We start from the raw sequence: 27298 nt of genomic DNA on the forward strand, positions 1-27298 counted from the left end.
CAGCAACACCCACAGGAACTCAGCAGGCCAGGCAACATCAAGGAAAAGAGTGCAGTCAACGTTTCGAGCTGAAACCCTTCGGCAGGACAGGGTCTCGGCCTGGGATGTCAACTGTACTCATCTCCATAGACACTGCCTGGCCTGCCGAGTTCCTCCAGCATTTTGTGTGTTATTCTGCAGAATCTCATGTATGGTGGCAGCAGTACAATGTAAGACGTAAAGATGACTGTAAGATACGATAAGTAAATAGTGCAGCAGAGGAATGGTGAGGTAGTGTTCGTTGGTTCATGGACCATTCAGAAATCTGATGGCAGAAGGGAAAAAGCTGGTCCTAAGTTGTTGAGTGTGGGCCTTCAGGCTCCTGTACCTCCTCGCTGATGGAAGTAATGAGGGAGGGCATGCCCTGGATGGAGAGAGTCCTTAATGATGAATGCCCCCTTCTTGAGGGACTGCCTTTTGAAGATGTCCTCAGTGGCAGGGAGAGTTCAGCCTGTGATGGAGCTGGCTGAGTTTACTACCCTCTGCATCCACTTGCTGTCCTGTAGATTGGAGGCAGTGAGGCAACCTGTCAGAATTGACAGTCGATGTTTCAGGTTGACTCCGGATCAACGGGTCCATATGGACGGTCTGTATCTGACCTGGGCTGTACCTGGTGTGGAATACAGCTGGCCCAGGGTGCATCTGCCACTGAACTGATCTCAGTTCATCATGAGCCCCCCAGGCAGTTCTATACATAGCTTCGGACAGTCAAACACTTCCCTGTACAATACTCCCCCTGCCCCCACATATCTGTACTCGAGCGAGGCATTAAATCATTCAATACCATCTGCATTGGCATTCCCATGTAGCTATGAATCTCAACAGATTTATGCAGAGCAGAAAATTCCAGGAAATATCTAACACAGTATTGGGTGACACACAGTGAGGTGTTAACTCAGCTTTACAACCCACAAGGGTAGGACCAGGAAACTGCTGGCCAGATGATTCAGACCAGACACTTTCAGCTGCTCCAGCTAGGGCCCATGGGCTCGTTCCCTCACCTCTGAAGCCCGACGGGGGTCGCTCAGCAGACTGGTACAGCAACCGCTCCGCCCGTGACCGCAAGAAATGGCAGCGAGTTGAGGACACAGCTCAGCCTATCACGGAAAGCAGCCTCCCCTATTCGCAATGAGTACGTCCCTGTCGACATTTCTCGCTGCCTCAGTAAAGCAGCCAGAATAATCAAAGGTTCCACTCACCACAGACGTTCTCTCTTCTCCCCCCTCCCATCAGACAGAAGACACAAAAGCCTGAAAGCACGTAACACTAGGCTCAAAGGCAGCTTCTATCCCATCGTTATAGGTCTATGGAACCCTTGTACAATAAGATGGACTCTTACCTCACAATCCAGCTCCTTATGATCTTGTACCTTATTATCTACCTGCACAACAGCTTCCCTGTAAGTGTAACACTCTATTCTGCACTCTGTTCTTGTTTTACCTTGTTCTACCTCAAAGCACCATCGTAATGGATTCACAACATGCTGGAGCAACTCAGCAGGTCAGGCAGCATCCGTGGAAACGATCAGTCAACGTTTCGGGCCGGAACCCTTCGTCAGGACTGAAGAGGGAAGGGGCAATTCTCCAACTTCCAGTAATTGCCCCTTCCCTCTTCAGTCCTGACAAAGGGTTCTGGCCCGAAACGTTAAACTGATTGTTTCCATGGATGCTGTCCGAACTGCTGAGTTCCTCCAGCGTGTTGTGAGTGTTGCTTTGACCCCAGCATCTGCAGAGTATATTGCGTTTACGATTGTAATGGATTAATCTGTATGGACTGCAAGCAGGATGTTCACAGTTCCTCGGTGCACGTTGCAATAATGAAACAGTTAGTGAGTTTGCCAAGCAGCACGGTGGCTGAGTGAGTAGAGCCACTGTCTCATGGTGCCAGAGACCAGGGTTCAACCCTCACCCTCAGCGCGTCGGCATGGAGTTTGCATGTGCAGGCTTCCCCCAGTGCCGCGATTTCCTCCCGCATCCCAACCATGTGCGGGCAGGTCAGTGGCTGCTATAAATGATCAGAATCCGGGAGGTGTGCTTGGGAATGTGGGGAGGATACAATGAAATGGGATTCGGGTAAGAATGGCTAATTGTCAGCACGGATTCGACAGCTGAAGAGCCTGTTTCCAAGCTAAGCCACTAAGGTCCATCATTAGGCAATGCTGATGGGCCTTCACTTTCAAATCTATAGAACAGTGGCTGAAACTAATAACAACTAGTGATGGGAAGCATTCCTGTAGAGACATGAGTTCAATTCCTTCTAAAGAGTCCAAGAATCCATCAGACATAGGAACAGAATTAGCCATTAGATCATGGATAACTTATTAATCCTCTCAAACCCATTCTGCTGGCTTCCCTCTGTAACCTTTGAAGCCCTTACAAATCAAGAATCTATCAGCCTCCACTTTAAACATACCCAATGACTTGGCTCCACGGTTCTCTGTAGTGGCAATGAATTCCATAGGTTCACCACCCTCTTGCTGAAGAAATTCCTCTTCATCGCTGTAAAGGGATGTCCTTCTGTTCTGAGAGCGTGCCCTCTGGTCCCAGACTGTCCACCATCAGAACATCTTCTTTATGTCCCCCTCTGTCCAGGGCTGAGAACAAGGAAAATAATTTGGCAAATGCAGGGGTTTGGTCTTCAAAGTTAAAAAAATAAAATCAAATTAAATTTATTATCAAAGTATATGTCACCATATACTCTCTCGGGATTAATTTTCTTGCAGGCATTTCCAGGAAAATAAAGAAATACAATAGAATTTATGAAAAGCTATACATGAACAAAGACTGACAAACAATCAATGTACAAAAGAAAACAAATTTGCAAATAAAATCAGAATCAGAATCAGGTTTATTATCACCGACATGTGACGTGAGATTTGTTAATTTAGCAGCAGCAGTTCAATGCAATACATAATCTAGCAGAGAGAAAAAAAATAATAATAGTAAATAAACAAGTAAATCAATTACATATATTGAATAGATTTAAAAAGTACAAAAAACAGAAATACCGTATATTTGAAAAAATGAGGTAGGATCCAAAGCTGCAATGTCCATTTAGGAATCGGATGGCAGAGGGGAAGAAGCTGTTCCTGAATTGCTGAGTGTGTGCCTTCAGGCTTCTGTATCTCCTACCTGATGGTAACAGTGAGAAAAGGGCATGCCCTGGGTGCTGGAGGTCCTTAATAATGGACGCTGCCTTTCTGAGACACCGCTCCCTAAAGATGTCCTGGGTACTTTGTAGGCTGGTACCCAAGATGGAGCTGACTAGATTTATGACCTTTTATAGCTCCTTACTGTCCTATGCAGTAGCCCCTCCATACCAGACAGTGATGCAGCCTGTCAGAATGCTCTCCACGATACAACTATAGAAGTTTTTGAGTGTATTTGTTGACATGCCAAATCTCTTCAAACTCCTAATAAAGTATAGCCACTGTTTTGTCTTCTTTATAACTACGTCGATATGATGGGACCAGATTAGATCCTCAGAGATCCTGACACCCAGGAACTTAAAACTGCTCACTCTCTCCTCTTCTGATCCCTCTATGAGGATTGGTATGTGCTCCTTCGCCTTACCCTTCCTGAAGTCCACAATCAGCTCTTTCACCTTACTGACATTGAGTGCCAGGTTGTTGCTGTGGCACCACTCCACTAGTTGGCATATCTCACTCCTGTACCCACTCTCGTCACCAGCTGAGATCCTACCAACAATGGTTGTATCGTCAGCAAATTTATAGATGGTATTTGAGCTATGCCTAGCCACACAGTCATGTGTATGTAGAGAGTAGAACAGTGGGCTAAGCACACACCCCTGAGGTGCGCCAGTGTTGATCGTCAGCAGGGAGGATATGTCATCACCAATCTGCACAGATTGTGGTCTTCCGGTTAGGAAGTCGAAGATCCAATTACAGAGGGAGATACAGAGGCCCAGGTTCTGCAACTTCTCAATCAGGATTGTGGGAATGATGGTATTAAATGCTGAGTTATAATCGATGAACAGCATCCTGACGTAGGTGTTTGTGTTGTCTAGGTGGTCTAAAGCTGTGTGGAGAGCCATGGAGATTGCGTCTGCCGTTGACCTATTGTGGCGATAACAAGTTGCAATGGGTCCAGGTCCTTGCTGAGGCAGGAGTTCAGTCTAGTCATGACCAACCTCTCAAAGCATTTCATCACTGTCGATGTGAGTGCTACTGGGCAATAGTCATTAAGGCAGCCCACGTTATTCTTCTTAGGCACTGGTATAATTGTTGCCTTTTTGAAGCAAGTAGAAACTTCCGCCTTAGCAGTGGGAAGTTGAAAATGTCCTTGAATACTCCTGCCAGTTGGTTGACACAGGTCTTCAGAGCCTTACCAGGTACTCCATTGGGACCTTCCGCTTTGCGAGGATTCACTCTCTTTAAAGACAGTCTAACATCGGCCTCTGAGACAGAGATCACAGGGTCATCAGGTGCAGCAGGGATCTTCACAGCTGTAGTTGTGTTCTGCCTTTCAAAGCAGGCATAGAAGGCATTGAGTTCTTCTGGTAGTGAAACATCGCTGCTATTCATGCTATTGGGTTTTGCTTTGTAGGAAGTAATGTCTTGCAAACCCTGTCAGAGTTGCTTTGCATCTGATGTCACCCTTGAAATAGCCCTCCGCAAATCATACCTGATTTTCTGGTACAGGCCTGGGTCGCCAGATTTGAATGTCACAGATCTAGCCTTCAGAAGACCACGTACCTACTGGTTCATCCATGGCTTTTGGTTTGGGAATGTACAGTAAGTCTCTGCAAGCACACACTCATCCACAGAAGTTTTAAATCCCTGAATAATGATACTGAGAACATGAATTGTAGAGTTCTTGAACGTGAGCCGGTAGGTTGTGGAATCAGTTCAGAGTTGTGATGAGTGAGGGTATTCATGCTGGTACAGGTGCCTGGTGGTTGTAGAGTGATAACTGACAGTTTTAAGGTACTGGGCCTATATGCACTGGAGTTCAGAAGAATGAGGAGGGGGTGGGGGAGTCTCATTGAAACCTATTGAATATTGAAAGGCCTAGATAGAGTGGATGTGATGTTTCCTATAGTGGGTGAGTCTAGGACCAGAGGACACTGTCCCTATAGAACAGAGATGAGGAGCAATTTCTTTAGCCAGATTGTGGTGAATCTGTGGAATTCATTACCACAGACAGCCAAGTCATTGGATATATTTAAAGTGGAGGTTGATATGTTATTGATTAGTAAGGGTGTCAAAGGTTCTGGGGAGAAGACAGGACAATGGGGTTGAGAGGGATAATTAATCAGCCATGATCGAATGGCAGAGTAGACTTGATGGGCCAAATGGCCTAATTTTGCTCCTATATCTTATGGTTTTATGGTCTGTTCCTATCCATGTATCTATCTATCAGTGTACGTCTTCATCTACCTAGGCAGCCAGATCTGCACAGTGCTAATTATTCTGCAATCTTAAAGAACCTGCTTAAATTAGTGGAGTTAGGGGAAGCTCGAGAAGATTGAGATGCATCAAGTATTCCCTTTGTTCTGCATGTGATCTGAAGCTGTTCCATTACCTAATGTGTAATGAGCTTTCTCTCACACTAAAGCACAGAAGTCTCATTCTTTTCCTCAGCATCCTCTTAAGTCCCCTGAGGCCACCTGGGTTGGAGGAAAAGATCACAGTCTGCCTTCCAGCTCCCCTCTGCCAACTTGGAGAGGGGCCATTCAGCCATAATCCCGGCCTGGGTCAGAAAGCTGCTCAGCATCCCAGATAATTAATTGGACAATGAACGTATTAAAGAGAAGCTGCTGTAAGCCAACAGCAGGCTCCTTTGTTCAGGTAACCTCTGCTTAATGGTTGGAGAGTTTGGGGGAGGGGTGAAGGTGGCTGATGGAGTGAGGGCGGATGAGGAGATTGGTGCCGCAGAGGAGGTGTGGAAGGAGACGGTTGCTCTCACCTGTGCGAATCAATTGGAGCCTTATTTTAAATTTAAAAATTATTCTCAGCTAAAGCTACCCAAGGAACAATAAAGGAATTGAAATCATTCTATGATAAAATTGTGTTTTTTTTTAATGATGTGATTTTGACTTCTAAAGTGCACTATAAATCTCATCCAGTCAGAGCCTTGGAAGGTGTTCCAAGCCCGTTAACCACTGTGCAGAGGGTTGTAGAGTCAGTCAGCTCCAGCACTGGCACACCGTCCCCACCATCGAGAACACCTTCAAAAGGCAATGCTTTAAGAAGGTGGTACCCACCATTAAGTACTCTCATCATCCTGGACATGTCCTCTTCTCATTATGACCATCAAGGAGGAAGTACAGGAGCCTGAAGACACGCTTTCAACATTTTAAGGCCAGCTTCTTCCCCTCCGACATCAGATTTCTGAATGGACCATAATTCTATGAACACCACTTCAATATTCTCATCTTTTCTTCTATTACTTATTTATTCTCTATATATTCTTATTTGTAATCTATAGGAATTTTTATGTATTGCAATGTGTTGCTGCTGCAAAACAACACATTTCACAATGTGGGTCAGGGCAGTCTTTCATTGACTCTGTTTTATTGATTTGTTTGAGTACACCCACAAGAAAATAAATCTCAGTGTAGTATATGGTGACATAGATATACTTTGATTATAAAATTCACTTGAAACTTTGATAATAAACCTGATTTTGATTGTGTGTTACCGAACTCCACACAGACAACATTGAGGGCGGGTATCGAACCTTGGTGACCGGAGACGTGGGGCAGCGGCTCTGCATGATGTGACACCATGTCACCCTGAGCTGCTGGAATATAGAGAGTCCCCAGCCCTCCAAAATCGTCACTCAGACTGCTGACGTTTAACCTTGGCGGCATGGCTCTGAAGAGCATCTGGCAGGAGAATCGTTTAAACAAAAACTGAGAATTCTATCGTTCACTTTCTTTGGAAGCTTTTATTTGCTAACTTTTTAAAGCTCTGGAAATAGAACAAAAAGGTTGCTTGAGAATAAAAGGCTCTTCCAGTTGTAACAAACGCAAAAAGCAACGGGGGAACTCAGCTGGTCAGGCAGCATCCATGGAGGGAAATAGACAATTAACTGGAAACATATCGTATCTATTAACTATCTGTATATTTACAATGCTTAGAGAAACAGTACAGTAACAGACCCTCACCACCCGACGAGCCCACACAGCCCAATTACATCCATGTGACGATTTAACCTGCTAACCCACGTCTTTGTATTCCATTGTCTTGTTTTATTTTTCTGTAACTGCCTGCAAGAAAATGAATCACAAGGTTGATAATAAATTTTACCTTGAACTTGACTCTGAAACAGTCAAGTGGGACCAGCTTGGGTAGACATCTTGACAAGGAAACGGTTGTTTAATTTATTTCGATTTGTTTGGAGGTACCGTACAGCACGGTAACAGGCTCTTCTGGCCCAACAAGTCTGCACTGCTCAGTTACATCCGTGTAACCAATTAACCCACTAATCCCCTTGGGTTTGGAATGGGGGAGGAACCCAGAGCGGTCATGGGAAAAACGTACAAACTCCTTACGGACAGAGGCGGAATTGAACCTGGGTCGCTGGCGTTGTAATCAAAGATCAAAGTGAATTTATATCAAAGGATGTATATGTACTACCCTGAGATTCATCTGCTTGTGGGCAAACACAGGAGAACAGAGAAGTACAATAGAACTGAAGAAAAAATGCACACACAGACAGACAAACAACCAATATGCAGAAGACAAAACAGTGCAAATGCAAATATACGTCTAGTAAATCAATAAATAATATTGATAACGAGTTGTAGAGCCCTTGTTAGTCGGTCCATGGGTTGCTCAGTACGTTAGACTGGCTCCTATGCTGCCGTACTGAATGGACGTCCCTCCACAGAAGCTGCCTCATCGGCTGAATTCCTCCAGAGCTCTGGCTCTTGCTCCAGATTCCAGCGTCTGCAGTCTCCTGTGTCTCCACAGTCCAATTGTAATGCTGCTCTCCACAGTCCGATTGTAATGCTGCTCTCCACAGTCCGATTGTAATGCTGCTCTCCACAGTCCGATTGTAATGCTGCTCTTCAGCTGGCTGTGTGGGTTTAGGCCCTGTGGGATTGCCTGTGTTTCACTGACCAGTGTTGGGAGGGTAGGAGCTTGAGACATAGCAGCGGAATTAGGCCTCTCGGCCCATCCTGTCTGTTCCGACATTCAATCATGGCTGATTGATTACAAACATCCTGCTCAACCTCATTCTCCTGCCTTCTCCCCAAAATCTTTCATGCCCTTACTGATTAGAAACGTATCAACTTCTTCTTTAAGTACATCCAATGACTTAGCCTCCACAGACATCTGTGGCAATTAATTCCACTGATTTCTCCTCACCTCTGTTCTAAAGGGATGTCCTTGTATTCTGAGGCTGTGCCCTCTGGTCCTAGACTTGTGCCAGGGTAGTGTAACGGTTAGCATGATGCTATTAAAGCTTAGGGCGACAGAGTTTGTAGTTCAGTTCCGGTGTCCTCTGTGAACAAGTTTGTATGTTCCTTCCGGTGTGCATGTGGATTTCCTCCAGGCGCTCCAGTTTCCTCCCACAGTCCAATGACGTACCAGTTAGGAAGGTCAATTGGTCATTGTAATTTGTCCCGTGACTAATCTAGGGTTAAATCGGTGTGGTGCGGCTCATTGGTCTGGAAGGCCCCGTTCCACACTGTATCCTTAAATAAATAAAACTCCACCACTAAAGAAATTCCTTCTCATCTCATGGGATGTCCTTGTATTATAAAGCTGTGCCCTCTGCTCCTAGACTCTCCCACTATTTTCTTGTTTTTTTTCTTTTCTGGGTGTTAGCAACAAAGGAATTTGGGAGTGAAACTCTCCCTCCAGCAATAGATAAGCCCAGGGTCCTGTAAATCATAAAAGGAGTTTGCTCCTTAGAAAGTAATCAAATGCCCATCCCACCTTGCCCATCGATAACGTGGAATATTGACAGCACAGTAAAGTACAGGAAAGGCACTTCGGCCCATCATGTTGTGACAAACTCATTATTGGCATTTGTATTCATTCATTATATGACATGCATGAAGTTAAAGAGAGGAGCTTGTCTTGCATACTGTTCACACAGATCAAATCGTTACACAGTGCATCGAGCTAGAATAAGGTAGAACAATAACAATGCAGAATGAAGTGTAACAGCTACAGAGAAAGCGCAGTACAGGTGAACGATATAAAGTGCAAGATCCAAGTGACTTTATCAATAAGATTCTAGAATTAAGGTGTCATAATCAAACCTGTAACACCCCTCATCCCTTCTACCTACTTCGGGTCCATATCCCTCCATTCTCCACATATTCACCTGACTGTCTAGGAGCCTCTTAAACGCTATCGTATTTGCTTCTCCCACCATCCCTGGCAGTGCATTCCAGACACCCACCATTCTGCAAGAAAAGCTTGCTTCACACATCCCCTTTGAAATGAACCCCCCCCCCACAATAAATGGATGCCTTCTGGTCTTGGACGTTTCAGCCCTGTATAAACTCTACTGGCTGTCTACGTGATGGTACCACGGTTAGTGTAACGCTATTCCAGCGCCAGCTATTCCCGCCAATGTCCGTAAGGAGATTGTACATTCTCCCCATGACCGCGTAGATTTCCTCCAGGTGATCTGGTTTCCTCCCACGGTGAGGGTTAATAAGTTGTGGGCATGCGCCCAAAGTGACACTTGCAGATTGCCCAGCACAAACCTCGCTGATTGATTTCGATGTACAGTACGTGTGACAAAAGAAACTAATCAAATCTGCTGATAATTTTATAAACTTCTAACTGGTCTCTCGTTCAGCTTCTGCTGTTCCAGAGAAAACAACCCAAGTTTGTCCCACCTCTTATAACTCGTGCCCGTGTGAAAGGAGCTGTCTGCGGAAGTGGTGGGTGCTGGCTAGATTGCAACACCTAAGAGAAATTTGGAAAAGTAATGGATTGGAGGGGTATGGAGGACTATGGTCATGGTTCCCTCTGAACTTTGCGGGTGCACGGCCACGCACTAACTGAAATGCTCCTATGCACATAGCCTCTGTTGCTGCGCAGCTGGAATTTTCTTTTATATAATGTTTTATTCAAGTTCCGCGCTGTTTTCAGGCCACGTAAAAATTTTCCACTCAGGGCAATGGTTGCTCCGTGTAGCTGTAAAAAAAATTAGAGAACGTTGGCAGTGGTCCAGGTGCGTGTCGATGGAACTTGGCAGAATAATATTTTAGCATGGACTAGATGGGCTGAGGGGCCTGTTTCTGTGCTATGGTGCACTGTTAATTCTAACTCAGGCAGCATCCTGGTATCTATGGAAGAGCGTGTCAATGCAGTATCCATATTGACCTCCTTTGCCACTACAGTGGAAGACCGTATCCTCGATCTTTGGGATTGCCTCAGCTGAAGAAGCCAGAGAAGGAATATATTTTTAAAGAGTTTGATTGATAATGCCTGCACTGCTCTGTCCCACTAGCATTCACAAGCCAGAAAGGGCCCTTATGGTTTCCTTACTCTGTGACATGTGTGAAACAATGAGGCTTCGGGATGGGGCAGTGGGGCGGTGGGGGGAGAGGGCAAAATTCTGTCAGTTCCCAACTCCTTATAAATAAATGCACACTCAGAGTTGGGATCCCAGGAGCACCACGTCAGGGTTGGCAGCTTTTGTGAAGTGCGTGCTCCGCATCCTCAACTGCTGAATCAGAGCTGAGAATAAAGATTTTAAAGATTAGCTTTATTTGTCGCATATATATTGAAACTTACGATCAACTGTGTAGTTTTACGTCAACAATTCGAATATGTGCTGGAGGCAGCCGGCAAGTGTTGCCATGTCCCTTGCACCAACACAGCATGCCCACAACTCACTAACCCTGACCTGCGGTCTTTGGACTGTGGGAGGAAACCGGAGCACCCGGAGGAAACTTATGCAGTCCAGGGAAGAAAATTCAAACTCCTTACAGCGGCAGGATAAAGCGTTAATGGCATTTTCGTCACTGGCGAATAAAGCGTTAAAAGTAGCTGCTACATTATCATGATGCTCTTATGCTGCCGAAATGCCATTTCTGGAACTGTGCTGCCCTTCTGAATCAGAGCTGGCTCTTGCGTTTACCCGCACGATGGAGGGAAGGAGTGTGTTGCATATTGAGGCACACTCTCCTCCATCACTTGACACCTTGTTTGCCGGCGATCGGAACAACCCCAGTGAGCTGGGTGAGAGAGGCTACTTACCCCACTGTACAGGGACAGTAACACACTCTTGAACAACACCAAGGCCCTGTGAACAATTGGTACTCTGAATGAAGGTTTCCTAGCAACGGGGAGCAAGACTTAGAGAGGACATCTACCAGGATGCTGCTAGATTAGAGGTGTTAAGAGGCATAGATAGACTGGACAGCCAGAGTGGGTGGAAATGGCTAATATGGAGATGGAAGCCAAAGGGGTATCAGATGTCTGGAAGTTGAGGCCCAATGGCCGAAACTTGGAGACTGGAGGCTCGCCTTGGAGTTGGGAGACTATGTATGTTTGTGGGGGACAGGAGGGTGTGAAGGATGAACAGGGCTTGTTTTGCTGTTGTTGTTTTGTTGCTTGTTGTTGCCTGTGTTGTTCTGCTGAGCATTGTAGGCAGGCCATGTTGGCGCCGGAACGTGTGGCGAAACTTGCGGGCTGCCCCCAGCACAACCTTAGGTGAGTTGGTTGTTAACACAAAAGATGTATTTCCCTGTAAGTTTGATGTACATGTGATAAATATTGTCTGTGCCAAAGTCCTAGGCACATAGACTGTACAGAGTTACAGTTTTGCACAGTACTGCAGTAATTTTATGTTTTGCACTGTACTGCTGCCGCAAAAGATACAAATGTCATGACATACGTGAGTGACAATAAACCTGATTCTGATTTGGGTCTCTATTGTGGACTGAGAATGGGAAGGGGGCAGGGAAAGGGGAATCATAGTTGGGAAAAGGGGAAGGGAGAGCGGAGGGAATGGGATGCATCAGAGAGACATTCTGCAATGATCAATAACCCAATTGTTTGCAATCGAATGGCCTTACCTGGTGTCTCAGGGCTGAGTGTGTCTGCACCCACACCTGGCACTACTTCTCTACCACACCCCGCCCGTGGCACTCCACCCTCGCCATTCCCAACATCCGTTGCTCTCGCCAGTTTACGAACCCGCTCTCCGCTCCACGTTGACAAATACAGTACTGTGCACAAGTCTGAGGTGTATATATTTGATTAAGAGTTCTGCACAGTACTATACATTTTAATCTGACTCTGAATCTAACTTTGAGACGTTTGGAGGAAAGTATAGGGGTGATGTCAGAAGTAGGTTTTGAACACCGAGAGTGTAGGTGCGTGGGATGTCCTGGCAGGGGTTGGTGGTAGAGGCAGATAGAACAGGGACATTTAAGAGACTCTTACATAGGCACATGGATGAAAGAACAACGGAGGCCGGTGTGGAATGGAATGGTTAGATTGATCTTGGAGTAAAAGAACAAAAAATATTACCTTTAAATTACTATGTCATGAAAGCCTGTGGACTTACTGGTAATTGGTTCATTATTGCCATATGCACTGAGATAGAAGGAAAAGCATTTTCTTTGTGTGCCATCCAGACGGATAATGGCGAATGGAACTAGTATTGGCATGGACAATGGTTGACATGAACATTGTCTGTACTACGGCTGACATACCATTATACACACTGACACCACTGAAGTGCCTGTTTCATAGAACAGGAGCAGGGCCTTCAGCCCGTGATGTTGTACAGACATTGCAAACTAGTAATGAAGTGCCTAACTAAGCAGCCAATACAATGTTCAAATCCCTCTATTCTCTGCAGATCCATGTGCCTATCTTAGAGCCTCTTAAAATCCCCTGTTGAATCTGCCTCCATCACCACCCCTGGCAGCGCATTCCTGGCCCCCACCATTCCCTGTGAAAAAGTAAATTTCTCCACACATCTCCTTAAATGCATGCCCGCTGGTATGGGAAAAATATACTGGCTGTCCGTCCTATCTGTGCTTTGCATAATGTTATGAATTTGAATCCGTTCTCCCTGCAGCCTCCACTGCTCCAGAGAGTTTCTATGTTCTGCACCTTGGTGACTCCATTTCAAGATGATTACTTGGTAGATTAACCAACTAACACTGCTGCAAGTATACCCAGAGATCACTTTGTTAAGTACCTCCTGTACCTCTTATTATTTGAGTTACCGTCACCTTCCTGTCAGCTTGAACCAGTCTGGCCATTCTCCTCCGATCTCTCTCATTAACTAGGCGCTTTCGCTCAGGGAACTGGATGTTTTTCTTTGTTTTTCGCACCATTCTCTGTAAACTCTAAACTGAGACTGTTGTGCATGAAAATCCCAGGAGATCAGCAATTTTTGAGATACTCAAACTCCTCGCCCTCCGGCAGCAACAATCATTAAATGGTCAAAGTCTCTTAGATTACATTTATTCCCCATTCTGATGTTCAGTCTGAACAACAACTGAACCTCTTGACCATGTCTGCATGCTTTTATTCATTGAGTTGCTGCCACATGATGATTGGCTGATTAGATATTGACACTAATGAGCAGATGTACTCCATAAATTGGCCATCGTACCTGTGCATATGTAAGTGGTTTAGATGCTCCAGTGCCCAGCATCGCAAGAGTCCGCAGATGGTTGTAGCCTCGGCCAACTCCATCACGGGGCAACCCACTCCACCATCAAGAACATCTGCAAGAGATAGTTCCTCCGAGAGGCAGCATCCGCCAGTAAGAACCCTCATCAGCTGGGACATACCATCAGTGCGGAGATATAGGAGCTCGAAGGTCCACATTCAACATTTTCCCCTCCACCACTGGAATTATCCATGAACCCATGGACACTAGCTCGCTATTCATCTTTTGCTCTACAGTGGATTCTGGTTAACTGGGCCATCGGTTAATTGGGGCAGCCGCTTATTTGGGACCACTCTTAAAGAACAAAAACTAACCGAGAAAATAGCTGGAATTCCCTTTGTTCATTTGGGATACTATGACTCTTTCTCAGTGGGTGACAATCAGCACGAGAGAATATTCGTTGGTGACGAATACAAGGATTGAACAGAGCTTGGGTGCTAGTCAGCTTTTATCTTTACGGCATCAATCAGCGCAGGGCCAATAAAAAGAAAGGAGCTGTAAACGAAGCAGCCAATGTTAGAGTTGTCCAGTTTTGGCTCAACAGGAATGGGCACACACAGCTGGAGGTTCTAAGTAAGTAAGAACTTTTCCAGTAAGTTTTTTTCTGTTAGTACATATCTAGTGCGCTAAGAATGCATCCAGAGTTAGCGGTATGTTCCTTGTGTGAGATGTGGGGACTTTGGGAAACCTCCAGTCTCCCTGATAACTACGTCTGCACCAACTGCACTGAGTTGCAGCTCCAAACAGACCGTGTTAAGGAACTGGAGCTGCACATTGATGACCCTTGACTCAGACAGGAAAATGAGGACAGGATAGATAGGGGCTACAGGCAGGTAGTCACCCCTAAGATGCAGGAGGCAGGTGCCTGGGTGAACGTCAGGAGAGGGAAAAGGAATAGGCAGTCAGTGCAGAATACTCCTGTGGTCATTCCCATCAATGATAAGTATACCACTTTGGATACTGTTGGGAGGATGACCTACCAGGGAAAGCCACAGCGACCAGGTCTCTGGCGTTGGCTCTGTGGCTCAGAGGGGAAGGGGGAAGTAGAGGAATGAGGTAGTGATAGGGGATTCCATAACTAGAGGAGCAGAAAGGGAGCCTGTGGATGTGAAAGAGACACCCAGGTGGTATGTTGCCTCCCAGATGCCAGGGTCAGGGATGTCTTAGGTCGGGATCCACAGCATTCTAAATGGAGAAAGCGAACAACTGTAAGTTGTGGTACATATTGGCACCAACAACAGAGGTAGGATAATGGAGGAGGTCCTATATTCTGCATGGAGTAGTGTCAGAATCTAACAATAATTAAATATTGTTAGGTGAATGGCTTTTAATTTGGTCCAGTGGGATAATTTTTTCAGCTAGTGTCAAATCCTTTTGTCGCATCTTGTCAAGGGTCTGAAATTTTTAAAATTCAAAATAAGCAAACAAAATTATCAAAAACCATCGCTTTTTGATTTGGCACCCGTCGCCCCAGATGGATAACATAGCATAAGCATTCATAAATGACGCTATTTAAAAACAGTTGGCTCTAAGCATAGTGCAGTGTCCAATGGCCACACAAGTGCACGTGACTGGCACTAGTTAGGAACTATTCAGCAGCAGTCCCCTGTCCCCATTAAGACCAGAAGACCATACACCTAGGAGCAGAATTATAACATTTGGCCCATCAAGTCTGCTCCATCATCCCATTCTCCTACCTTCTCTCCGTAACCTTTGACACCCTGATTCATCAAGAACCTATCAACCTCCACCTTAAGTATACCCAATGACTTGGCCTGCACAGACGTTTGTAGCAAAGAATTCCACAGAATCACCACCCTCTAGACCAAGTGATTTTTCCTTGTCTCTGTTCTAAAGGGACATCCCTCAATTCTGAGGCTGTGCCTTCTGGTCCAAACCCCCCCCCCCCTCTATAGGAAACATCTGCTCTATCCAGACCTTTCAATATTTGATAGGTTTCATTGAGATCCACCCATCATCCTTTGAAACTCCAGTGAGTACAGGCCCAGAGGCATCAAATGCTGCTCATATGATAAGGCTTTAATTCCTGGAATCATTCTCGTAAACTTCCTCTGGATTCTCTCCAGTGCTAGCTCATCCTTTCTTTTAGATAAGGGTTCAAAACTGCACACAACATTTCAAATGTGGTCTGACTAATACCTTATAAAGCCTCAGCATTACATCCTTGCTTTTATATTCTAGTTCTCTTGAAATGACTGCATTTGCATTTGACCTTTAGGGAATCCAGCACGATGACTCCCAAGTCCCTCTGACTCTGATTTTTGAAGCTTTTCCCTGTTTACAAAGTAGTAAATGCCTTTATTTCTTCTGCCAAAGTGCATGATTATGCACTTCCCTACATTAAATTCCATCTGCCTCTTCTTCGCCCATTCCCCCAATCTGTCAAATTCTTTCTCCAGCCTCAGTATTTCCTCAACACAACCTGCCCTTCCACCTACCTTCATATCGTCCACAGACTTGGACACAAAGTGTTCAGTTCTGATATTCAAATCACTGATATTCAACATGAAAAGAATCGGTCCCAACACCGACCCCTGTAGAACACCACTAGTCACTGGCAGCCAACAAGAGAAGGCCACCTTTATTCCACTCTTTGCCTCCTGCCAATCAGCCATTCTTCTATCCATTCGACAACCATGGGCTGTTAGTTTATTGTTGAAAATTCAAATAAACACCATCCAGTGACTCTCCCTTGCTTATTCTACCTGTTATTTCCTCACAGAAATGCACCAAGCAAGATTCCCCCTTTAGAAAACCATGCTGACTTTGGCCTGTTTTATCATGGGCCCCCAAATACCCTGAAACCTCGATAATAGACTTCAAAATCTTCCCAACCACTGAAGTTAGGCTAACAGGCCTATAATTTCCTTTCTTCTGCCTCCCTCTCTTCTTAAAGAGTGGAGCGACTTTTGAAATTTTCCAGTTCTCTTCCTCCACCATTGATGGTATCTTCAAAGGCATTTCCTCCATTTCCCAGACAGGCACTCTCACCCCATCTTCCTGCCACTTTAACGGTGATGGAGTTCCTCTTGTCTTTACCTACCACCCCATCCAATACGTCATACTTCACAACTTCCACCATCTCCTACCACCTAACCTCCCCACCTCTCCACTCCCTCCGTGATTCCCTTGTCCATTCATCCCGCCTCACTGATCTTCCTCCCGGCACTTGCCCCTGCAAGCAGCCAATGTACTACACTTGCCCATTCACCTCCATCCTCGCCTCCATTCAGGGCCCCAAGCAGTCCTTTCAGGTGAGGCAACACTTCACCTGTGAATCTGCTGGGGTTGTCTATTGTATCTGGTGCTCCTGATGCAGCCTCCTCTACATTGGTGAGACCCATCACAAATTGGGGTCCGCTTTGTTGAACACCTCTGCTCCATCTACCAAAAGCAGAACTTTCTGTTGGCCAAACATTTTAATTTGAATTTCCATTCCTGTTCCAATATATCAGTCCATGGCCTCCTCTTACCCAGGTGAGGCCACCCTCAGAGTGGAGGATCGACACCTTGTATTCCATCTGAGTAGCCTCCAACCTGATATTGATTTCTCCTTCCAGTAAAAAAAATCCCCCTTCTTCCATTCCCCACTTTGGCCTCTTAATTCTTCTCTCTGCCTATCACCTCCACCTGGGTCCCCTCCTCCTTCCCTTTCTCCCATGGTCCACTCTCCTCTCCCATCAAATTCCTTCTCCTCCAGCCCTTTACCTTTCCCACCCACTTCGCTTCACCTATCACCTTCTAGCTAGCCTCCTTCCCTTCTTCCCATCTTTTTTATTTTGGCATCTTCCCCCTTCCTTTCCAGCCCTGAAGAAGGGTCTCGGCCCCGACTGTTGATTCATTTCCATAGGTGCTGCCTGACCTGCTGAGTTCCTCCAGCATTTTGTCTGTGTTGCCTTGGATTTCCAGCATCTACAGAATCTCTTGTGTCTATTATTTGCACTAGGTATACGTACTGATTTTATTCACTTACAGTCAATCAAAAAAACACGACAACAGCATGCATTGGATAAATTTCTCCATCGATAACTATAAGGGACTAATACTATTTTATAATGCTGTAGTAGTATTGGTAGTGTTTTAATTTGTTCTGTATTTCAGTTAAGTGCATAATTTGTTACTCAGTTAAATTTAGTTTGTCTCTTATACCTATTTAACTATTTCTACGAAACTTTGGCTAACTGGGGCAGCAGTTTAATTAGGCCAAAGTGTTCTGGTCCCGATGTGTCCCAATTAACTGGAATCCACGGTATTTTGTTATTTTTGTAGCTGATAGTAATTTTTGTCTTGCACTGTGCTGCTGCCGCAAAACAACAAATTTCATGACTTATGTCGGTGATAATAAACCTGAAGCTGATTGTGATTACAATGACGGCCAGCTGGTTGGTAATGAGCACGAGGGGAGACACACACCCAACAACTGCACGGTAAATAAACAGAAATGCACATGTTGCAATTATCCCCGCCAAGGTTTAATGGCACTGGATTGATTTTAATCTGTTTATTTCTCTGACTCGTAATGCTTCCTGATCCTTGACCTTGCCCTGCTCACAGCAGAGAGCACATGGTGCTCCGAGCACAGGCTACCCAACTGAATCCGTAACCCTTCCCATGCCAGATGGGCTGCTGCATGCACACGCACAGTCAGAGAGACTCACACACACACACACACACACACACACACACACACACCATATACGCAGGTACACATTGCTCACACAGATACACATTGTGCACGCGCACACATGTACACACACACACACACACCTATCAACCCCCACTTTAAATAATCCAGACCTCTGCTTTAAATGTCCCATTGCTCCCGACCTCAAGGAAGGCTAGACTCAGGATTTTAACCCCAATCGATACGATGTTCGGAGTAACGTTTAAAACGACAACCAATCTGTGCACAGAGAGATCCCAAAGCAAAGTAGGGCAGAAGGTGATGCATCAAATCCCACTCAAGGACTGTGACTGACGCTCCCCGTGTGGGAGTGGGGGAGTTCCACACCGCCCGAGGTTTTTGTCTCAACCTTACTCCACATCTGCTGCCTGGGTGCTGGTGAAAGACCCCCGAAGAGTTCATAGAACATAGAGCATAGAACAGTACAGCACAGAATGGGTCCTTCAGCCAGCGATGTTGTGCTGACCAAGATAAACCTATTCCACAATTAATGGAACCCTTCCCGCTTTCACAGCCTATCACCTTCCATTTTCCTGACATCCATTGCCTATCCAGGAGTCACTCGGATGTCCCCAGTGTACCTGCCTCTACCAGCACCACTGGCAGTGCATTCCAAGCTCCCATCACCCTCTGTGTAAACAGCATACCTCTGAACTTTCCTTCACTGACCTGAAATGGACGTCCTCTGGTATTAGCCATGGCTGCCCTAGGAGGAAGGTACTGGCTGTCCACTCTGACGTTGGAACAGAATTAGTCCATTCGACTCATCGAGACTGCTCTGACATTTCATCATGGCTGATCCATTTCCCTCTCAATCCCATTCCCCTGCCTTCGTCCCATAACCCTTCACGCCCGAACTTATCAAGAAGCTATCAACCTCTGCCGTAAATACACTCAATGACTTGGCCTCCACAGCTGCAAGTGGCAATGAATTCTGCAGATTCACCACCCTCTGGCTAAAGAAATTTCTCCACATCTCCGTTCTAAATGGACATCCCTCTATTCTGAGCTTGTGCCCTCTGGTCCTAGACTCCCCCACTATAGGAAACATCCTCTCCACAGCCACTCTATCCAGGCCTTTCAGCATTCAATAAGTTTCAGTGAGATAACCCGTCATTCTTCTAAATGCTAGTGACTACAGGCACAGAGCCATCAAACGCCCCTCATATGACAAGCCTTTCATTCTCAGAATCAATTCTGTGAACCTCCTTTGAACCTTCTCCAATGTCAGCACATTCTTTTTTTAGATAAGGGGCACAAAACTGCTCACAATACTCTAAGTAAGGTCTCATCACTGCATTATAAAGCCTCAGTGTTACATTCTTGTCTTTATATTCTAGTCCTCTTGAAATGAATGCTAACATTGCATTTGCATTTCTCAACACTGACTCAACCTGCAAGTTAGCCTTCAGGGAATCTGCATGGGAACTCCCAAGTCCCTTTGCACCTCCGATTTTAAAATTTTCTCCCACTTAGAAAATAGTCTACACCCTTATTCCTTCTACCAAAGTGCATGACCATACACTTCCCAGCACTGTATTCCATGTGACACTTCTTTGCCCATTCCCCTAATCTGTCCAAGTCTTTCTGCAGCCTCTCTGCTTCCTCAATACCATCTGCCCCTCCACCTATCTTTGTGTGGTCCACAAATTTGGCTACAAAGCCATTAATTCCATTATCCAAATCACTGACATACTACGTAACAAGAAGCAGTCCCAACACCTGTGGAACAGCGCTAATCACAAGCAGCCAGTCAGAAACGTCTCCCTTTATTCCCACTCTTTGCTGTCCGCCAATGAGTCAGTGCTTTGTCCATGCTAATATCTTTCCTGTAATAACATGGGCTGCTATTTTCATAAGCAGCCTCATGTACTGCTGGCTCCTTGTCAAATGCCTTCAGAAAATCCAAGTACACAACATTCACCAATTCTCCTTTGTCTATCCAGTTTGTTATTTCCTCAAAGAATTCCAACAGATTCGTCAGGGAAGATTTTCCTTCAGGAAATCATGCTGACTTTGGCTTATTTTATTATGTGCCTCCAAGTACCCTGAAACCTCATCCCTAACAATCAGCTCCAATGTCTTCCCAACCACTGAGGTCAGGTTAACTGGCCTATAATTTCCTTTCTTCTGCCTCCCTCCCTTCTTGAGGAGCAGAGTGATATTTGCAATTTTCCAGTCCTCCAGAGCCATGCCAGAATCTAGTGGTTCTTGAAAGATCATTAGTAATGCCTCCACAGTCTCATCAGCTGCATCTTTCAGAACACAGGTAGATAGTCCATCTGATCCAAGTGACTTGTCTACTTTTAGAACTTTCAGCTTCCCAAGCACTTTCTCCTTAGTAATAGCAACTTGCTTCTGCCCCCTGACACTCTCAAACTTTCGACACACTATTAATGTCTTCCACAGTGAAGACTGAAAGCAAAATTTTATACAGTTTGTCTGCCATTTTCTTGTCTCCCATTACTATAAATCCAGTGTCATTTTCCAGCGGTTCTATATCTGCTCTCACCTCTTTTTTACTTTTTATATATCTGAAAAAGCCTTTACTATCCTCTTTGATATTATTGGCTAGCTTACCTTCATCTTCTCTCTCCTTATGGCTTTTTATGATGCCTTCTGTTGTTTTTTAAAAGCTTCCCAATTCTCTAATTTCCCACTGATTTTTGCTCTATTATATGAGCTCTCTTTTGCTTTTATATTGGCTTTGACTTCCCTTGTCAGCCACAGTTATGTCATCCTGTCTTTAGAATATTTATTCTTCTTTGGGATGTATCTACCCTGTACCTTTCACATTTCTGCCAAAAACCAGCCATTGTTGCTCCAATCAACGTTAGCCAAATCCTCTCTCATGCCTCTGTAATCCCCTTCACTCCACTGTAATACTGATACATCTGACTTTAACTTCTCCCTCTCAAATTGCAGGGTGAATTCTATCATATTATGATCACCGCTTCCTTAGAGTTCCTTTACCTTAAGCTCCCTCATCAAATCCGGTTCATTACACAACACCCAATCCAGAATAGCTGGCCCCCTAGTAGGCTCAACCACAAGTTGCTCTAAAAATCCATATTGTTGAAGTTCTACAAATTCTCTCTCTTGGGATCCAAAATCAGCACCAACCAGATTTCCCAATCTACCTGCATATTGAAGTCCCTCATGACTGTCATAACATTGCCCTTTTGACATGCATTTTGTATCTCCCATTGTAATTGTACTGTTCAGAGGCCTGTATGTAACTCCCATCAGGGGCTTTTTACTCTGGCAGTTCCTTAACTCAATCAACAACAACTCCACATCTTCTGATCTTATGTCACCTCTTTCTCAGGATTTGATTTCATTTCTTACCAAAAGAGCCATGACACCCTCTCTTCCTACCTGCCTGTCCTTTCGATATAATGTCTATACTCAGACGTTAAGCTCCCAACCATAATGTTCTTTCAGCCACGACTCCGTGATGCCTACGATGTCATACCTGCCAATCTCTAACACACTATAAGACCATTGATCTTATTTCATATACTGTGTGCATTCAAATATAACATCTTCAGTCCTGTATTCATCACCCTTTTTGATCTTGTTCTCCTGTTACTCTGCAACTCATTCCATTGACTGCAATTTTGCTTGTTCCTGACAGTTCCACGATACACCTGCCTCTGCTTGTATATCAACTAACTGCTCTATCTCTCAGTTTCTGATCCTCCTGCCAAATTAGTTTAAAACCTCCTCAACAGTTCCTACAAACCTGTCCGCAAGGATATCAGTCCCCCTTGGGTTCAGATGTAATGCATCTCTTTTGTACAGGTCACACCTTCCCCAGATCATTTACCTTATTCTGTAAATCAAGTGGATTTTATCATGTTAGTTCTTATGGATAGAGTAACTACTGTGTTACCTACATTACTTTTCATGGCTATGGACCTGTACTGCTGGAGTTTAGAAGTATGAGGGGGGATCTCATTGAAACCTATCGAATATTGAAAGGCCGTGATAGAGTGGATATGGAACGGATGCATCCAATAGTAGGGGACCAGCAGGCACAGCCTCAGAATACAAGGATATCCCTTTTGATCAGAGTTGAGGAGGAATTTCCAAAGCCAGAGGTTTGTGCATCTGAGGAATTCATTGCCACATATGGCTGTGGAGGCCAAGTCATTGGATATATTTAAAAGCAGAGGTTTTTAAAGTTCTTGATTGGTAACGGCCTTAAAAATATGGAGAGAAGACAGGGAAATGAGGTTGAGAGAGATAATAAATCGGCCATGATGGAATGGTGAACCAGGTGTGATGGGCCAAATTGCCTTACGGTGTTATGATCTCATTACATCATAGACTGCAGATCAGAGGCTTTGAGAAGGATTGGATAAGGTCAGAGATGTTGGGGCAGTTCAGGGGCACTGGAAAGGATTGGATGAGGTCATGAAAGTCCGTGTCATTGAACTGAGGACACTTCTTCAAAAAAAGTTGGTAACAAGGAAAATAATTTGGGAAATGCGGGGGATGGGCTTTCAAAGTGAAAGTAAGTCAAGGTGAATTTATTATGAAAGTGCATATATGTCATTATATACTAACTTGAGATTCATTTTCTTTCAGGCATTACAGGAAAAAATAAAATACAAAAGAATTTATGAAAAATTATTCATAAACAAAGACTGACAAACAACCACGTGCAAAAGAAGACAAATTGTGCAAAGAAAAAAAGTTACTGAGAAGATGAGTTAGAGAGTCCTTGAAAGTGAGCCTGTTGGTTGAAGAATGTGTTCAGTGTTGGGGTGAGTGAAGTTACCCATACTGGCTCAGGAACTTGATGCTTAAAGGGTAATAACTGTTCCTGAACTTGCTGGTGTGGGAACAAAGGCTCCTGCACCTCCTATCTAGTGGTGGTAGACCATAAGACCATAAGACCATAAGCCAAAGGAGCAAAAGTTGGCCATTCGGCCCATCGAGTCTGCTCTGCCATTTTACCATGAGCTGATCCATTCTCCCATTTAGTCCCACTCCCCCACCTTCTCACCATAACCTTTGATGCCCTGGCTTCTCAGATACCTATCAATCTCTGCCTTAAATACACCCAATGACTTGGCCTCCACTGCTGCCCGTGGCAACAAATTCCATAGATTCACCACCCTCTGACTAAAAAAATTTCTTCGCATTTCTGTTCTGAATGGGCGCCCTTCAATCCTTAAGTCCTGCCCTCTCGTACTAGACTCCCCCATCATGGGAAACAACTTTGCCACATCCACTCTGTCCATGCCTTTCAACATTTGAAATGTTTCTATAAGGTCTCCCCTCGTTCTTCTAAACTCCCAGGAATACAGACCAAGAGTGGACAAACGTTCCTCATATGTTAACCCTCTCATTCCCAGAATCATTCTAGTGAATCTTCTCTGTACCCTCTCCAACGTCAGCACATCCTTTCTTAAATAAGGAGACCAAAACTGCCCACAGTACTCCAAGTGAGGTCTCACCAGCGCCTTATAGAGCCTCAACATCACATCCCTGCTCCTATACTCTACTCCTCTAGAAATGAATGCCAGCATTGCATTCGCCTTCTTCACTACTGACTCAACCTGGAGGTTAACCTTAAGGGTATCCTGTACGAGGACTCCCAAGTCCCATTGCATCTCAGAAGTTTGAATTCTTTCTCCATTTTAATAATAGTCTGTCCGTTTATTACTTCTGCCAAAGCGCATAACCATACACTTTCCAACATTGTATTTCATTTGCCACTTCTTTGCCCATTCTTCCAATCTATCCAAGTCTCTCTGCAGACTCTCCATTTCCTCAGCACTACCGGCCCCTCCATCTATCTTTGTATCGTCAGCAAACTTAGCCACAAAGCCATCTATTCCATAATCCAAATCGTTGATGTACAATGTAAAAAGAAGCGGCCCCAACACTGATCCCTGTGGAACACCACTGGTAACCAGCAGCCAACCAGAATAGGATCCCTTTATTCCCACTCTCTGTTTCCTGCCAATCAGCCAACGCTCTATACACGTATGTAACTTTCCCGTAATTCCATGGGCTCTTATCTTGTTAAGTAGTCTCATGTGTGGCACCTTGTCAAAGGCCTTCTGAAAATCCAAATATACAACATCCACTGCATCTCCCTTGTCTAGCCTACTGGTAATTTCCTCAAAAAATTGTAATAGGTTTGTCAGGCAGGATTTTCCTTTAAGGAATCCATGCTGAGTTCTGCCTATCTTGTCATATGCCTCCAGGTACTCTGTAACCTCATCCTTGACCATCGACTCCAACAACTTCCCAACCACCAACGTCAAGCTAACAGGTCTATAATTTCCATTTTGCTTCCTTGCTCCCTTCTTAAATAGCAGAGTGACATTTGCAATCTTCCAGTCCTCCGGAACCATACCAGAATCTATCGACTTCTGAAAGATCATCGCTAATGCCTCCGCAATCTCCACAGCTACTTCCTTCAGAAAACGTGGGTGCATTCCATCTGGTCCGGGAGATTTATCTACCTTTGGACTATTCAGCTTCCTGAGTACTTTCTCTGTCGTAATTGTGACTGCGCACACTTCTCTTCCCTGCCACCCTTGAGTGTCCGGTATACTGCTGATGTCTTCCTCAGTGAAGACTGATGCAAAATACTCATTCAGTTCCTCTGCCATCTCCTTATCTCCCATTACAATTTCTCCAGCATCATTTTCTATCGGTCCCATATCTACTGTCATCTGTCTTTTACTCTTTATATACTTGAAAAAGCTTTTAGTATCCTCTTTGATATTATTTGCTAGCTTCCTTTCATAGTTAATCTTTTCCCTCTTAATGACCTTCTTAGTTTCCTTTTGTAAGGTTTTGAAAACTTCCTAATCCTCTGTCTTCCCACTAATTTTTGCTTCCTCGTATGCCCTCTCCTTTGCTTTAACTTTGGCTTTGACTTCTCTTGTCAAATACGGTTGCATCCTTTTCCCATTCGAAAATTTCTTCTTTTTTGGAATATACCTGTCTTGCACCTTCCTCACTTCTCGCATAAACTCCAGCCACTGCTGCTCTGCCATCTTTCCCGCCAATGTCCCTTTCCAGTCAACTTTAGCCAGTTCCTCTCTCATGGCACTGTAATTTCCTTTACTCCACTGAAATACCGACACATCAGATTTCAGCTTCTCTTTTTCAAATTTCACAGTGAACTCAATCATGTTATGATCACTGCCTCCTAAGGGTTCCTTCACCTCAATCTCTCTAATCACCCACGGTTCATTACACAATACCCAATCCAGTACAGCCGATCCCCTAGTGGGCTCAACAACAAGCTGTTCTAAAAAGCCATCTCACAGACATTCTACAAATTCTCTCTCTTGAGATCCAGTGCCAATTTGATTTTCCCAATCCACTCGCATGTTAAAATCCCCCACAATTATCATAACACTGCCCTTCTGACAAGCCTTTTCTATTTCCTGTTGTAATTTGTAGTCCACATCACTGCAGCTGTTTGGAGGCCTATAAATAACTGCCATCAGGGTCCTTTTACCCCTGCTATTTCTTAGCTCAACCCATAAAGATTCTGCACCTTCCGATCCTATATCACCTCTTTCTAATGATTTAATATCATTTCTTACCAATAAAGCCACGCCTCCCCCTCTGCCTACCTTCCTATCCTTCCAATACACCGTGTATCCTTGGATGTTCAGCTACCAGAGACATGCATCCTTTAGCCATGTCTCGGTGATGGCCACAATATCATACCTGCCAATCTGTAGCTGTACGACAAGATCATCCACTTTATTCCTTATGCTGCATGCATTTAAGTATAACACCTTAAGACCAGTATTTGGTACTTTTCACTTTGATTTCGCTGCAACTTTATTGCACTGCAACTCATCCCAGTGGCTACAAATTTGCCCCATCACCTGCCTGTCTTTCCTGACATCTTTACTGCTCACTATCTTAGATTTGTTTCTAATTTCCTCTTCCTCCGCTCTATCATTCCAGTTCCCATCCCCCTGCCAAATTAGTTTAAACCCTCCCTAACAGCTCTATTAAACTTTTCTGCCAGGATATTGGTCCCCTTCGAGTTCAGGTGTAACCTGTCCTTTTCAAACAGGTCATACTTCTCCCAGAAGAGATCCCAATTATCCAAGAATCTGAAGCCCTGCCCCCTACACCAGTCTCTCAGGCACACATTCATCTGCCTGATCCTATTATTCTTGCCCTCGCTAGCACGTGGCACAGGTAGCAATCCTGAGATTACTACCCTGGAGGTCCTGCTTCTCAGCTTCCTTCCTAACTCCCAGTAATCTTTCTTCAGGACCTCCTCCTTTGTCCTATCTATGTCATTGGTACCAACATGTACCAAGACAACTGGCTGATCATCCTCCCCCTTCAGAATATTCTGGACCCGATCCGAGACATCCCGTAACCTGGCACCTGGGAGGCAACACACCATGCAGGTATCTCTATCAGGCTCACAGAATCTCCTGTCCGTTCCCCTGACTATGGAATCCCCTACGACTACCGCATTTCTCTTCTCCCTTCTTCCCTCCTGCACAACAGCACCAGGCTCAGTGCCAGAGACCCGGTCACCGTGGGCGTCCCCAGTCAGGTCATCCCCCTCAACAGCATCCAGAACAAGATATTTGTTGCTGAGGGGGACAGCCACAGGGGTGCTCTCCACTATCCGGGCATTTCCCTTCCCTCTCTTGACAGTGACCCAGTTTTCTGACCCCTGTAGCCTAGGGATGACTACCTCCATGTAGCTCCCGTCTATCACCTCTTCACTTTCCCTGATAAGCAGTAGGTCATCGAGCTGCAGCTCCAGATCCCTAACACGGTCTCTGAGGAACTGTATCTCGGTGCACCTGGCGCAGATGTGGCCATCAGGGAGGCTGGAGGTCTCCCAAGATTTCCACATCTGACACCCTGAACAAAGCACTAACCCTGCAGGCATGCTATCTAA

Source organism: Mobula hypostoma, chromosome 1 (genome assembly GCF_963921235.1).
Source record: "Mobula hypostoma chromosome 1, sMobHyp1.1, whole genome shotgun sequence".
Taxonomy (NCBI): domain Eukaryota; kingdom Metazoa; phylum Chordata; class Chondrichthyes; order Myliobatiformes; family Myliobatidae; genus Mobula; species Mobula hypostoma.